General features: G+C 34.9%; 1 long non-coding RNA gene across 1 annotated transcript; it reads right to left on the bottom strand.

The window, feature by feature from the left end:
• Window positions 1-1,944: 1,944 nt before the first annotated feature.
• On the bottom strand, window positions 1,945-6,941 carry LOC129920137 (uncharacterized). Its single transcript, XR_008773193.1, has 3 exons — window positions 6,742-6,941; window positions 6,538-6,650; window positions 1,945-2,378 (listed from the first exon to the last, which is right to left on the bottom strand). It is a non-coding gene; the product is annotated as an uncharacterized LOC129920137 (long non-coding RNA).
• Between the last annotated feature and the right edge of the window lie 8,128 nt (window positions 6,942-15,069).

Here is a 15,069-nt window from a genome sequence, read left to right on the forward strand (position 1 = left end):
AAATTCCATGATAATTATATGAACACATTTTCTCCAACGAACATAAGAAGCTCAAATACCGTTTATATTATGAGAAAATATTTCATTGTGCAGGAATTTTTTTTTTTTAGGTAAGCTAGGTATGTCCATAATTTTTGTTTCCATGTCTAAGTATGTGGTAATATCAGCTGTGATATAAAATTCATCTCTGCTTACACCTATAAGCTAGACAGCTTTCCCACTTGCCAACCTCTCTATAGGTAGCAATAAATTCTTCAAAGAAAAACAAAATCCCATAAAATGACGAATTCGATCCCCACATCAGCCCTTATAAAACGTCCTTCCTTCATTCCCAGCATTTACCAACCTTTCTTCCTACCAACCTTATTCCTACTCTGTGTGATTCTCTTACCAATTTCATGTCGTGTTCTTTCTCGAAACATGAGTGAAATGTATGTTTCGACGTCTGATGTGCCCATTCCCTATGCTACCTTTTATTCCAAAACAAAGCAAACCAAGAAAAAAAAAATAAACACCCAAAAAGTCTCCTTTGGCATTTTAATGTTACCCAAGGTGCTTGCTCATGGTAACAGACCGTTGCTACTATACTTTTCTTTATCCCTGAGTTCTCTAACACCAACCACCCCCTTCCCATAGAAGAACTCACACCGCAATCTGAAAACAAAATAAAAATAATGAATTGGCCGAATAACGGTGGAAACAGTCCTCGTCGTTTCGGTTTCTTGTACTTAAACACAAACACACACTCAAAGTGAGAAATAAGGGCCCCCATCTGCAATAGCCTCCATCGAGTAATTCTGAAAATAGAAAAGCTCCAAACGCCAGCTTGGATTGACAGGCAACCCTCATTCACATATACACAAACCGTACACCCCCCTTCGCCATCGCTTTCAGCCAATGTTCTCGTTTCTCGTTCCAGCGCCACACAACCAACATTCTCCAGCCAGCTTGCACTAGGAAAGGACTGTGAGAATGGGCACAGCTGGTGCTACTATATGTGGGGGATTATTTTCGGGCATGCTGAAGCTGAGGAAGCCCGGTCCTATACCAAAATCCAAAAACCCCTCCGCATCGCTACTAAAGAAGAAGCTTTTGCACCCGACTAGAGCTGTTAGTGGTGGATGTACTTGTACTCTGTTCTGCTGTGGGTGTTTGCCATTCATGAACTAAACTGAGGTTACTCTGTTTACACAGGCTATGCGATAACTGGGAGAAGGGTTGGCCGGGGTGAATTCCCTCGAGAGCGGGCATGGGCACCTTCAAAGTGTAAAAACGACAAAAAAAGAACCCAACAAAAAACGAAACACATTTCTTTGATATTAGCAGCAGCTGCGACCTTCCGACGATGCCGATGCGATGGTTGTGCTCGTGGCGCTACTGTTGTTTAAAGGGATGATTGGGTTCTGGGGGTATCGGGTTCGGGTGGTGCTGAATTGGCACTCTTATATGCGGGTGCAACGATTAACTGGTAAGGGCTGCGTTCCACTGCTCCACAGTCGTTGCTTTTTTATTCTTTTTTTTTTTTTTGGAGAAATCGTTTTGGGAAAACTTGTACTGAAAAACTTGAGTGAAAACAACACAAAAAAAAAATTGTCAATCTTTTTTGGGGGCGGTTAGGTTGGATTGGGGGTGTGATGGTGCGATAAGAACGAATGGAATTTATGTTGATTTTGCACCCATCTGCACGTAATTAATTGAAAGCTAGGAAACGAGATGATGGCAGCTGGATGTTATATTCGATTCGATCCATTGAGAAGGGACGCGACCGACTCAACGTGCGATGACGACCGACGTAAGGAGTTGGGTGAATGAATTTGCATGTGAGAGAAAAAAAAACTCCATCTCCGGCTGTCGGGTGTTGTTCTAAGGATAATTGATTGCATTATCACTTTGGGTATAGACAGGCAGAGCTCACAATCTTTTTGTCTACCTATTCGAAGGGGGAAGAGGGTTGTTTGGTAAAGTAATCCGTAGTAATCATCTATATTGCCATATAAAGCTAAAGGGTTGTGCGACGGAAACATGGAAGAAGTATCAGGCCCAAGTGTTGATTGCTAGGAACGATGATTTTATTTGTTATAACGATTCGAAAACTGCTGAGGCTCATCCTTTCTTTTTCCTTCAGACAGCTTATTCCTCCAGCTATATACGCCAACGCCAACGACAGTAGTGTGATTTTATTTTATTTCGATGTCACAATCGCAATTTGGTGTTTTCCGCGACTTTTGGCAGAACATGGTTGTGTCCTTGTTTCGTGTTTGTTGATTTTTTTGTTGTACTTTTTAGGAACATCAGTGCACTTTGGTCATGCTGATAATCGAATAACATGCAATTTTGGCAGTGACGCAACCCATCGGTCGCGGTAAAGTTGTTGGTCGCTGAAAATATATATACCGCAGGATCACAACTTGCATATAGCTTTGTTTTTTTGGTTGTTGGCTTGGAACCATACCCGAGCGAGGAGACTAGCAAAAGTGAGTGGGCCGTAATTTAGGGTTTTTTTCGGCATGTGTGCCGTTTGGCTTGGATTTTGGCAAAAAAAGGGGGCCTTAAATGAAAACATGCCCATAGATGTGGTATGTCCTTGTCGATTTAAAACATCTCCGGTGAAAATAAACATTATGGCTGCTAGAGGCGATAAACAGGCTAGGGAAATTTTGTTTTATAGAAGCTAAATGGTGGTTATGTAAAAAAAGGGTATAATGTGATGATTAGAGAGAGTTTTTAGATGTGGAGAGAATTAAAAAAAAAACGATAAATTCTTGTTGAAACAGATGCGAATATAAGGAAATTAGAAGAGTAAAGGAAACTAAATTAAAAAGAAAAACATTTAAGAAGTGGTATTATGTATTCCTTGTAGACAATAATGTAAAAAAGTTTAATTTTAATTGCTATATGTTATAATGTACCATGTACCTGTACCTACCTAACAAGCTTAAATTTTATAGGTACATATTTCTGACTTTAGTTATTGATTTTTTCCTTAATACATCAAGTAGCCTTGTAAGCATATGTTATCCGCTTGATTGAACAAAATAAACGTATTCAATTTACAATCAATTTGTTTCCCAAATAATTAAAATATCGGAGTGCTAAAATGATCGTAAGCATCTCAATTTTTCAAATCAACTTGTGTAGGTTTGATTTTGAGGATTTTTTCAAACTATCATAATATTATTTAAAATTTCAGAAACTCCTAAAAATCTGACATACTTGATGGACTTTTCCTCTTTTAATGAAAACAAAAAAAGCTACATAATTTCAAATTAAAATTAAAAAAAGATTAATCATAGGGTAAGGTACCCAGTGACCGACACCGTTAAGGGATAATTTGTGTTTGAAAATTCATAACTTTCGATACACTGCTTCAATTTTAATTATTTAAATGGTTAATTAAACTATAAGAAATGGTTTTTAAGTATTATGAAAGCATAAATGATTTAGTAATTCCTTAAAAATATCAAAATTAAAAATGTAATACCTTACCAGATTTTTTTAGTAACGGACACCATTTTTTCAGTAGTGGACACCCGATTTTTTTTAGTAATGAGCACCCATAGCTGCAGCTGCATTTACACTCTCGGTTTCATCGCCGGTGTGTAAGTTGATCGTTTTTTTAATTGAAACCGAACAGCAAGAGGGTTTTACTACTTACATTCTCTAGTTGTACGGTGTTAGTACAAGAACGAACATCGTACATCGGCGATAAAACTGAGAGTGTAAATGCAGCTAAGCCTTCAACTGCATTTAATGCATTTTGCAGATCTTCTTTGCTTTGCTTCTGTATTGGCTTTTTTAAATAATAGCCTGAAATGTCGACGACAACGAGCTCTCATGTACTCGAAAATAACGGTTTAAACCTAGCTTACAGTTTAACGCATTACAAAACTTAATTTTCAAAACCACGACATACGATTACGGTCATATGTTCACGTTCTGACTATTGCCGTCTCTATTTAATCAGTTGAAAAATATAGGGACAGATAGCGGCCATACGTAAACGAACGTATGTCGTGATTCGACCCCAGCTTGAAAGCCAAAATGGAATGATAAAATGAAAAAGTCGATGATAAAAATTTTATCATTTCATTTTTTCACAGAACCAGAATATGCGCCCAGACACAAATTTACATGCCTTAAAATTAAAAAGAAAGATTCAGGAACACAAAGAAGATTTAAAATAAACCTCAAACGTGATGGTCGAAGTTTTCTTTGTAAATTAAAAGCTAGTATGTGTGAACTTAAGGCTAAAAAAAAAATGGCAAACAAATGCTTAGTTTTTAGCGTGTACATGGAAATGATTGTCAAACAATACACACACAATTGCATAAATCTAAAGAACCGTTTTCAGATTCCTTTCATACTTTTTTAAAGTGATTTTACACAGTCGAAAGGAAACCCACTTTAAATAATCTTATTTAATAGCGTTACGCTTTGAACCTTTGTTTTTTTTTATAATTGGGTTAATATAAAAACTGCACACTCAAACAAATTGCCGCGCTTTTGGTTTTTTTCAAAAAAAAAAATTAAAAATTGACCAAGGATTTAAGAAATAGATGGTTTTTCATGCTAACTTTATACGATATGAGGTCAAAAACAGTTTTTAATTTTTTTTGAAAAACCAAAACTGCGGCAATTTTTTTTGAGTTTTTATATTAACCCAATGCCGCCATTAATTGGCCAAAAAAAATTTAAAATTGACCAAGGATTTAGGAAATAGATGGTTTGTCATGCTAACTTTATACGATATGAGGTCAAAAACTGTTTTTAATTTTTTTTTTTTTTTTTAACCAAACGCTCTGCAATTTTTTTGAGTTTGCAGTTTTAATATTAACCCAATGCGGCAGTTAATTGGCCAAAAAAAAATTTATAATTGTCCAACGATTTAAGAAATACAGGGTGTGTCATTTTTTTTGCGGCAATTTTTTTGACTTCACGGCATAAACACGGCAATTATGCTGCAATTATTGAGCCAAAAAAAATTAACTTTTCAAAAGTTGTCTTGCTAAGTTTATACGGGTAAATAAGATACATATGTTGCGTAACGTATGCGACATTAAGTCCACCACGTTTAAACGTTTATTTTTACTTAAAACTTGATGAAAAGTTTGGCTAGGTGAATATCGATTTAGGAGTTAAGTTTGCAAACACTTGTTAACTCTTGATAAAGAGTGTCTGCCTCTAAAGAAGTTTTTCATTGCAATAAATCCCATCTATTACTCTTTTTCCTAATTATAAAAAGATACCATTTTTCATGGAATGCCCCCACAGAGGTTCGAAACTTGCACCTTTTATCACAGCACAACCAATGGCTACCAACTATGAAGTAAAGTGTTTTCTGTTGGAATATATATGCCTGAACGCGTTAAAAATAGTTTCCGTACACTCCACCCTAACAAAAAATTAGGAAAACGAAAAAAAAACTGTGCCAGGTGACCGTAACTGGCAAGGGTGCCGGTCACTGGGTAGTGTACCCTAGCAAAGATTTTCCTGGATCACAAAATCTTTGAAGTCTTTTACAAAAATTAAAAAAAAAAAATGCAGTTTTAAAGTTCATGTGACTGTGGCCTTTACTCCGAATCATTTTGCCCTGGAAGATAGTGGGCTCATCAGTTAGATCATGGTGTCGTACCTTTAGGTACTAGGACGCAAAATTTTGGTCGATGTTCCAGTACCTACGCAGTGGCGTAGCTGGCATGGGTGGTAGTGTTCGGCAATTATGGTGTCACCCCCAAAATGAAACACGGTAGAATAAGGGGACAGATATAACTATCATATTTGACTGTGTTTCCTTTCGATTAGGAATGCAAATTATGTGTTGATCTATTGGCAATGGCAATCACTTAAAGATTTTTTTTTTTTTTTGAGAAAAGAAAGTTTAATTGAACAGTTATTTTTTCCTTTAAATGTATTCTATTATTTCCAGGACGGAAATTTATACCTATTTCATTTCACATGAAATTGAATATATGTACATATATAAACATGGGCGTTTATATCCAAAATAGTTATGAGCACCTATAACTCAAAAACTAGACGTGAAAGGAATAAATCGGTAAACTGTTTTGAATTCAGCACATGACAAAGTTCGAACAAAATGTTTGTGCAAAAGGTTTGAAATTCAAGAACTATGAAAAAACACTACTTTGAATGTTAAAGGAGGAGAAAGTAGTACGAAGTTGTCGATCGAGGGCAGTAAAATGCTACTATACCACTTTCAGTACCACAACCAGGGGCGTACACACCATTGGGGCAAGCGGGGCGGTGACCCGGGGCCCCCAACATGCCAGGGCCCGGACTGGAAACAATTCAGAGAATGCAACTCATTATAAAGCAAAAAGATAGGACATTTGAGATGAATCACTTCGGACACACTATAGACAAATTATTTTCTTCTATGTAATGCATAATTATTTTGTAGCCAGCCACATGTTTCATCTTAAAAAAAAACTTCAGGGGGCCCCGAAAAAAAAAATAAATCTGGTTTTTGAAAAAAAAAAAAAGTAATAATACATTTTTCTTAGGTCGTATACGTACTTTTTTATTTCCTCTTTTCTATATCAAAGGGGCCACCAAATATCAAAAGAGTCCCAGAATGTAGTCTTGCCCCGGGGCCCCGGCAACTTAACGTACGCCCCTGACCACAGCACCTTCACTCTCGATCAAAGATGAATGCAAAAGAAGGAAAATATTTTTCTTTGATAAACATTCAATTTTTCTATTGGACCTTTTTATACATACCTACTTAAATAAACTTGACTTTTGCTGATTTTTTGCCAATCCACCTCATAACTTATTTTTTGTTTTACACTTACTAAAACGCTTTTGCATTTCGTTGAAATTGGTTGAATAGCTTACGAATATGTCATCAGAAATAAAGAAATCGGTTTTATGACAGTTACAGTCCAAAAAATATATTTCTGTTTAGAAACTACGACTTATTTGCGACAAAATTTTTAATCAATTTCTAATTTTTCAATAATTATCGAAAAAAATCATTCTTAATTTTTTTTTTTTTGAAAAAGATCAAGTTATTTTTTATTAATCCATGTTTTTGTAAAAAATTATTAAAGTTTGACAAGTCGTGACACTATAAGTGTTTGTTAATGTGGGTTGGTACATATGTACATAAATATATATTTTAAGAGAAAGCATTAGTTTTTTTTTCATTAAAAATTAAATTTCATTCAAATCAACTTATGTTTACTGCTTCATGTACTACTACTTCTATTAAATTCATACATTTACTAAAAAGTCTTTACTCGTAATAAACATACATAGAAAAATGTATCATAACTTAAAATTGACATAAGTTCTTTTCTAGATTCTCATCTTACATAAACTGACTTTTAAACCTACAATATTTGCAGTAGATAAAATATCTCCATAAGATTCATAACCCTAAGAAAATATATAATAAAAGCTACCACTACCACGCACCTGCTTTAAACAGTAAAGCCCACATCTTTCCTATAATCCAGGAAGTCTTCCATGTTACGAAAAAGGACAATAATTTCTATAACCATGTCAGTATGTCGCGCCAGCTCCATTGCAGAAGAAGGTAGATATCCCGGATGGAAAAAAAATTCAAAAACAAAACCAAATGGATATTTTGAATAACATTTTCATCTCTTAAATCATCATACTCGCAAGTCGCAATAGTGTATACCTATACTCTTGGTATCTTCGGAAGAATGAAACTCATGTCGTAATTAAACATGCTGCCATCTGCAGCGACCTCCTTTGACTGATTACGAAATCTTTCTATTTTGTGCTTCCTGCAGAATCTTATTTCTACCGACTACATATTTTTCTTTTCAATTTTTTTTTCCTTCTCTGCTATATTGGGAATAAGAAATTCCAGGATATCAAACGAAATGTACTTTAAAAAGAAATGTTGAGAAAAAGAAACTTTCATACTACTTGTAATTCCATTTTTGAATATTTTACATTTGTAAATGCCCCTGTGCCATTCAACTGTTAGGTACCACTCGCACTCCTCCCGATTCGTCGACAGCAGTATGTTGATATCACACAGTTGAGCAATGCTCGCAGAGATCCCTCCAAAGCACTGCTGACTGCTGAGTCTTGTATGCTGGTGATAGCTGGTAAATTGTGAAGCAAATGTACGGACGGATGTGGAGTGTATAGTTGTTATTTTTCTCTGTGCGCTCTTTCTCTCTCATGCAATGCGGGTTAAGGGTGGGTAGCTCATCCTTATGCACCATCGACCCCCATTGAGTTCATATACACTGCTCTAAAGCGGATTTGCATGTGGCGCAATAAATGGCGCCCAACGCCAAACCACCCAAAACAAACATGAAAGAGAGTATGAAACACAGCAGACATCACAGAGAATGAGAGAGAAAAAGAGATTGAGGTTGCGGCAACGAACGAATGAACGAACGGACCGAACCGAACCGGGTGGTGGCTCAGTGGCGGGTTGGAGAATTATTAAAGATTTTGAATACCTAATTATGAAACTGTCAGATGCAAAAGTTTTTGGCAAAATGATTAAGTAAACCTCCATTTTAATCATTGAATTGCGATGGAAATTAATTGCCACTGGCTGTGATGTGTTCTGCCAGGGCTTCTGTTCTACTAGTAGTATATAGTTTGTTCCCGTTTTGCAAGTGCCATTGCCAGAAAGACATGTACCCTGCCCCCATACTCCCCTTCACTTTTTGTTGATGTTGTTATTGGCTATGCAATGGAATGAGAATTTTTGGTTCGGAAAGCTGTGTATATGGCTCTTCTGTGTGCAGTGTAAATGGGTTTTCGAGAATGCGGTTTGGTGTGTTTTTGGGAATCGGTGGTATTTGTCGGGCGGAGACAATGAATTCGTAAGTAAGCTTAATGCAGGTCGTGACCGGTGTTTTTATTAATCTTCATAAATTAAAAGTTTTGCAATGCGGAGTGTCACTTGCAAGTGTGTGGTTTTTGAGATATGTTTTTTCTTTGGCTTGGGTTTTTTAGAGAGGAGGGTAGTTAGATGTTCTTGTCCGTTCTCCCAGACCACTAGTCTTTTCTTATTTCTGATTTCTTGTGCGGTTTGCCTTTAGAGAAATTATTAATTGGATTGAAATTTAATCAGAGAGGTTGCAGTAAGGTTTTGGCAGTTTATCGGTCGAAAAATATTTTTTAGAGGGTTGATTGGAATATTAAAATTGTATTTTAGATGGTTGGATTGGAACGGTTTATGTAATTCAAAGCTAACAAAAAAAAACTTTTAAAGGGTTTTCTGAAGTTTTTTTTTGTTTTTTTTTTTTGTTAGAATTATGTAAAGTCACTTCATTCCTAGGTTGCATTTGGGATTTGATTTAGACATATAAGAAGAAAATTTGTACAGACCCTTTTAATTAGCTTATTTTATATATTAATAAATTGATATTGATCTGATTAAAAATAGTAATTTAATATTTTAACTATCTTTATAGTTTAAATGGGTATCATTCTTTTCCATTTTTTTTTTTTTTTTCTGTGTTAATAACAACAATTTTGATCGATGTTCTCAATTTGAAGGAAAATTATGTTATCTCGTTTCGAGCTTAAAAACGCATTTTGAAGTTTTACCTATATCTCAAAAACGTTGCGTCGTTAATAGGCGTGTTTTTTTGGCAAAGCTATCCGCAGTAGGATTTTCCAAATACCAACACAGAACAAAATGTATATGCATGCAGCAAGAGCAAGGAATGCGTAAACTTTTACACTTCGTCAAAATTCTATCCGCAGCTTGGTTTAGCTTCTATTCCTATCGGCAGCTGCGTGTTGTTTTTGTAATGCATGTAAACGCCAACTGCGGATACGGATAGCAATGCCAAAAAAACACAGCTAGAGCTTTTAACATTGGATTAGAGCAAAGATTATAGAATACTAGAATACCCACATTTTTGAAATCAGGGGATTTTTTATGATTTTTTGGTGTATCATTTATTGGGGTAATACCTAGCAAAACGCCAAAAGTTGATTTTTGACTGCACTTTGGATGAGTCTGGCAGAGGGAAGGCTGAAAAATAGCTGTCTTAAAATTATATTTTCTAGACCTGGAATAGACATAGAATATTAATTTGTTACCATCATACGGTTATACCTAACAGAAAATAAGTAATTAGGTTTTTTATTAGAAAAATGCACTTAAAAATGCTTTAAAGCGGTCTGGCGGTGGGAAAGCTGAAAAAGAAACTTGCGGTACCCACAGATTCGAAATCAGGGGATTTTTTATGATTTTTTGGTGTATCATTTATTCGGTTATACCAAAACGCCAAAAATTGATTTTTTGCTGCACTTTGAAACTTTGACACTGAAAAAGATCACTGCCAGACTTGTTCCGTTGACATACTGTGGTGCATATCTAGATATGTGCACACTCGAATTTCGATTATATCAAAACTGCCAAAATATGCTGCCGGCTCTCGGTCTATTATATTCATTTTATTTTATAAAAAATCTGGGGCCTTATGTCATTTTTTATAATTTACATGAAAATGGGCAGATTCAAAAACGTTAGGGACTAAATATTAAGGTAATTTCTCGGTCTCTGATTGGTAAACTGTCAAAAAATTTGCTCCAATTCGGGTAATTTTATTGGAAAATGGAAAGCTAAAGTTAGGCAAGAAAATTTTCCCTTAAAATTTCGGAAATTTTTGTTTGTCAACATGACAGCTGATTGTTTTTAATTACAAAATTACGTTAACAGAACTAAATTTATTTGTGTGAAAAACGGGTAAAAAATGTCTTATCGGTTATCAGGGTCGGACTTGCCATATAACCGAGTTGGCGATTGCCACCCGGGCCCTCAGCTATTCCATAGTTACAAAATAAAAATTCAGAAAAAACATGTACAAAACAAGTAAAAATAAAAATTTCAAACATAACAGTCTCATCTCTCATTACTGAAGATCGGAAATTAACTCTGAATGAATGCTAACAATCTGACAAAAAAAAATTCAGAACTTTTCGAAATAAAAAAAAAATTATAAACTTAACTTTATGAAAATCTTAACTTTATTAAAAATTAATACAGGATTATTTTAAATAAATTTTTTTTGTTAATAAGTCATTGTCTATTTGCAGCTTCAAGTTTCAAAATCGTTATACAGATAGATAAAAATTCCGCATTTTAATAAATTTTTCAACTTATTTTGTGAAGAACTTTAAAATTTTCTTAAAATTTAAAATTTGGTCGACTATCTGTTTTTTTTTAAACAAAAATTCTGAATAAAACTAATCAAAAATAAAAAAAATAAACTCCATACATTTTCTTAAAAGAAAAATAAAGACAACAAAGACCCCCAACTAAAATTTTGCTCGGGGCCTCAGAGTTTCAACGAATGCCTCTTTATTTTATTTTTAAGATAGCATTTTTAATATTAGAAAGCCAAAAGAATGGTGTGTTGGAAAAATTGTATGCAAAAAATTGGTTTAGAAGCACCAAAAATCTTAAAAATTATTAAATTTTTGTGGTATGGTGCGCGCCCCTTTTATCATTTTGCCATCCGGACCCCTTTTCCTCAGTCCGACCCTGTCGGTTATAACTAATATTATTTATTAAAGTAAATTGAAATTTGGTGTCTGCCACATGCGATCTGTAAAATTCTAAAGTAATTTTCTAAATTTGACAGCAACATCATATTCAAACTAATTTATTCAAATTACTTTCCGTTCAAAAAATGACGTTACCTAAATATCTTGTCCCTAATATTTCGTGCCCAATATACGAAACTATAAATTTCAAAAAAAAAATTAGTGAAATTCCGCTAATCAAGGACCAAGAATTGGTTGCAGAAAGATCCTTAGGTACATTGAAAAGCACTAGTAAGTAACGACTTTTCACGAGTCGAATTTTGCGATCCGGCTTTGCTTTTCGGCGTTAGTCAACTAGTGTAAGTCGACGTAAGCCTCATATAAAAATCCTAGTCGGCTATAGCCGTGCGACTTAAGGCTTGACCACACCGGAAGGAATGCGGTTTCAGTCCGGGTAACGTTACGGTAACGTATGCTACCGCATACACTTCCGTTGTTGCCAAAACATTATTATGTGGGAAAAACCGACTCGTGAAAAGTCGGCATAAAAGGAAACATGTCGTTTTTCTTAGACAAACTTTAATTTTTGTTTACCAATTTCTATGCTACACTGAAAAAAAAAATTTATTTCTTTGTCAAAAAAATTCCAAACAAAAATTGAGTTCAATTTTTATTTCCAGGTACATTTTTGCAAGCCAATTTCATGAAGCCTAGCTACTTCAATTTCCTTAAATTTCCTATAAATAGACACCGCCTCTCTTTCTATTTCACTCTATAACGGTCAATATATTTCAATATACTCAAATCAGCATAATTTATCTGATACCCAAATTCCCATTATTGTGGGAAGACTTAGTGCCAATAAAGCTGGTTGGTAAAGGTTCTAAAAAGTGTGTGTTTGTATCTTATCAGCTACAAAGTAAACACTCCCCTTATAATAATTATGTAGTACAAATACTCATTACGATCGCAAATTCCGCCCTCGCCTCATCTCAAAACCTGGGATATCAACGTTTGTCACTATGCTGGTGCTGCCTGCCGAGAGCATCTCTTATCTCGCGCACTCATTGCAAACATTCACATTTCCAATTCCCAAAACCTCCTCATCATCTCTTCTTTTGGCCTTGCCATCCCCCTTGCCATCCAATCGAAAAGGACGAAGCACCACACCAGGATATACGAGTGCGAAGTGGATGACATTTTGTGTGTGCGGCGTTATTTGTGGAATGTGTTTGTTTTGGCTCCGAAATCTACGCTTGCCAGCCACGTGCAGGATTAGGTAGAATCGTGGAATACCAATAGTCGTTCAAAAAGGATTTGGCTCCTCACAGTTTTACCCACATCAGACATCACCCACTCGTGCTGTATTAAATGCGGAGAAAAGGAGATACTAATAAAAAATCAAGTAAAGGATTTTATCTCTTTTTTTTTTTTTCAGTGCGAATATGATGACGATCGACATTGTCGGTAGTCGTAGTAGGACTCAACTACTCTTTACATGTAGGTGTGTGTGTGTCCTGTGAACGGAAGCGGATGTGCTCTCAAGTTGGGGAGAATAATTCCTGGCACTGGTGTGTGCCACTGCTGCAGGAGCAACGATGAGTGGCTGAGCCTATACAAACAGATAAGCCACGTCCTTGGATTAGTCGGCAAGTACGTACGAGGACGAGGATATGACACAATGTTGCTGGTGCGCGCCATGTTCGTGTGGTGCTGGTGGTGACTAAGCTAAGTACAGTAATTGGGAATGGAAGAGAGAAAAAAAGTGATAGACATGGGCAAAAATCAACATAGTCATTGCTTCTATCGCTGTGCATGCAGAGATAATAATGCACGAAAGACATGCAAGGACATGATTTGTAGGTATGTTTATTACAGACTTTCTTATTTATTTTTTTTATTTTTTTGAATGGCTTTGAAAATTATATGGAAACCATCTAAGGGAATGTTGAAATACGGGCTTATAAGTTGATACCTTCAAGTGGAAAATAAGTATATGTATTTAAGTACTTAAAATTGTATTTTTCAGAAAGTTAAGTATTAAAACAATCCTTTGAACAAAAAAAGTCAAAATATTTTAACATAAACAAAAAAATAGCCAGGTCCTATTAATATGACTAGGAGGTCAAGTGGTTTAAAGGGTTGGATTTCTAATTGAAAGTGCTCTGCACTTAGATCTGGTTCTTATCGGATTTTATTTTTCAATCGGCTGTGCTGCGGTTGTGGTGCGGCGGTTATGCGGCGATGGTGCGGAAAACTTTTCCACCAAACGGCATAGTGCGGCTGTGGTGCGACGGCGGTCAGGTATTTTTTTTTTTTCTTTAAAAATTCGATTTCTATTTTTACTCGGGTATCCCTCCTAACGTCCTAACCCACGGACGTAATAGGTTTGAGGACCTACATATGTAAGTAAATAAGTTAGTACGGATATTACTATATTAGAAAAATCAGTTCTTTTTTAATAAAATGCACGACTGGGGTCGCACGAACTTGCTCTTATGGTTAAAGTAACTCTAATGTTAAAACTTTAATTAAAACATTTTCGAAGTTGTAAAAAATACATAAAATCTGTTTTTATAATTGATGAAACACCGTTTTTATCATTTTGATCACAGAAAAAAATATGCTATCTGATTTCTTGTATGAAAAAAGAATTTTTAGAAAAAATTTTTTGAAAATCGTTAGAATCGTTTTTTTTTTTTTTAAATAATTTTTTATATACAGAGTGTCCCAAAAGTTAACGTCGAAACGAAAACGGTAGAAAGGGTAGGTGGTGACAGTTATCAGAAAAATAATAAAAAAAATCGCAGCCATATATTTTGGGAGTTATGGGCATTTGAAAAAAAGTCGAAAAAATGGTCACCCTGTGACGGTTTTTCATGTGCCGTGACTACAAATCTTAATTTTTCTCATTTTTTTCTTTTGTTACGGAACCTTGAATAACCCTGCTATCAAATGCATTCAAAAATTTTAACTCAGCTGTATCAGTTTTAAAGAAAATATTACTTTTTTACCCAACTTAGTACTAAAAAATTTTACATGACTCTAATTCAATGAGCCGTAGTGTAAAAAAAATGGACTACAATGTTTCGGCAAGTTGCCTTAAAAGTTGGTGTGTTCAATTCTCTTTTCAAAATGGTATGACATTGTTGGGAATATTTCATAAATAACCGAGATAAAATTTTTTTTCTTAAAAAATCCGACTTTTTTTTAGATAATTTTTCCATATTATTTAAGTTTTGTATTTTCTAAATAAATTTTCTAAAATTTTAATATAACCTTTACTTAAACGCTTTTGTGTAAAAATTTTCGTTGCAATCAGGTTAGTCTTGTACGAGATATTCTGAAACCAAAAAAAAACGTTCTATGGCAGGTACCGTTAATAACGGTAATACTACATATGTACAAAAATTTTAATCAAAATCGTTAGAGCCGTTTTTGAAATTAATAACTTTTCTATTTCCGTTATATGACAGGTATTTTTTTTTTTTTTGTAATTGTAAACCCATTTTTAGTTTTTAAGCCTAGTATGCAGCTGAAGCGAAA

The sequence above is a fragment of the Episyrphus balteatus genome, chromosome 4 (assembly GCF_945859705.1).
Source record: "Episyrphus balteatus chromosome 4, idEpiBalt1.1, whole genome shotgun sequence".
Classification (NCBI taxonomy): Eukaryota; Metazoa; Arthropoda; class Insecta; order Diptera; family Syrphidae; genus Episyrphus; species Episyrphus balteatus.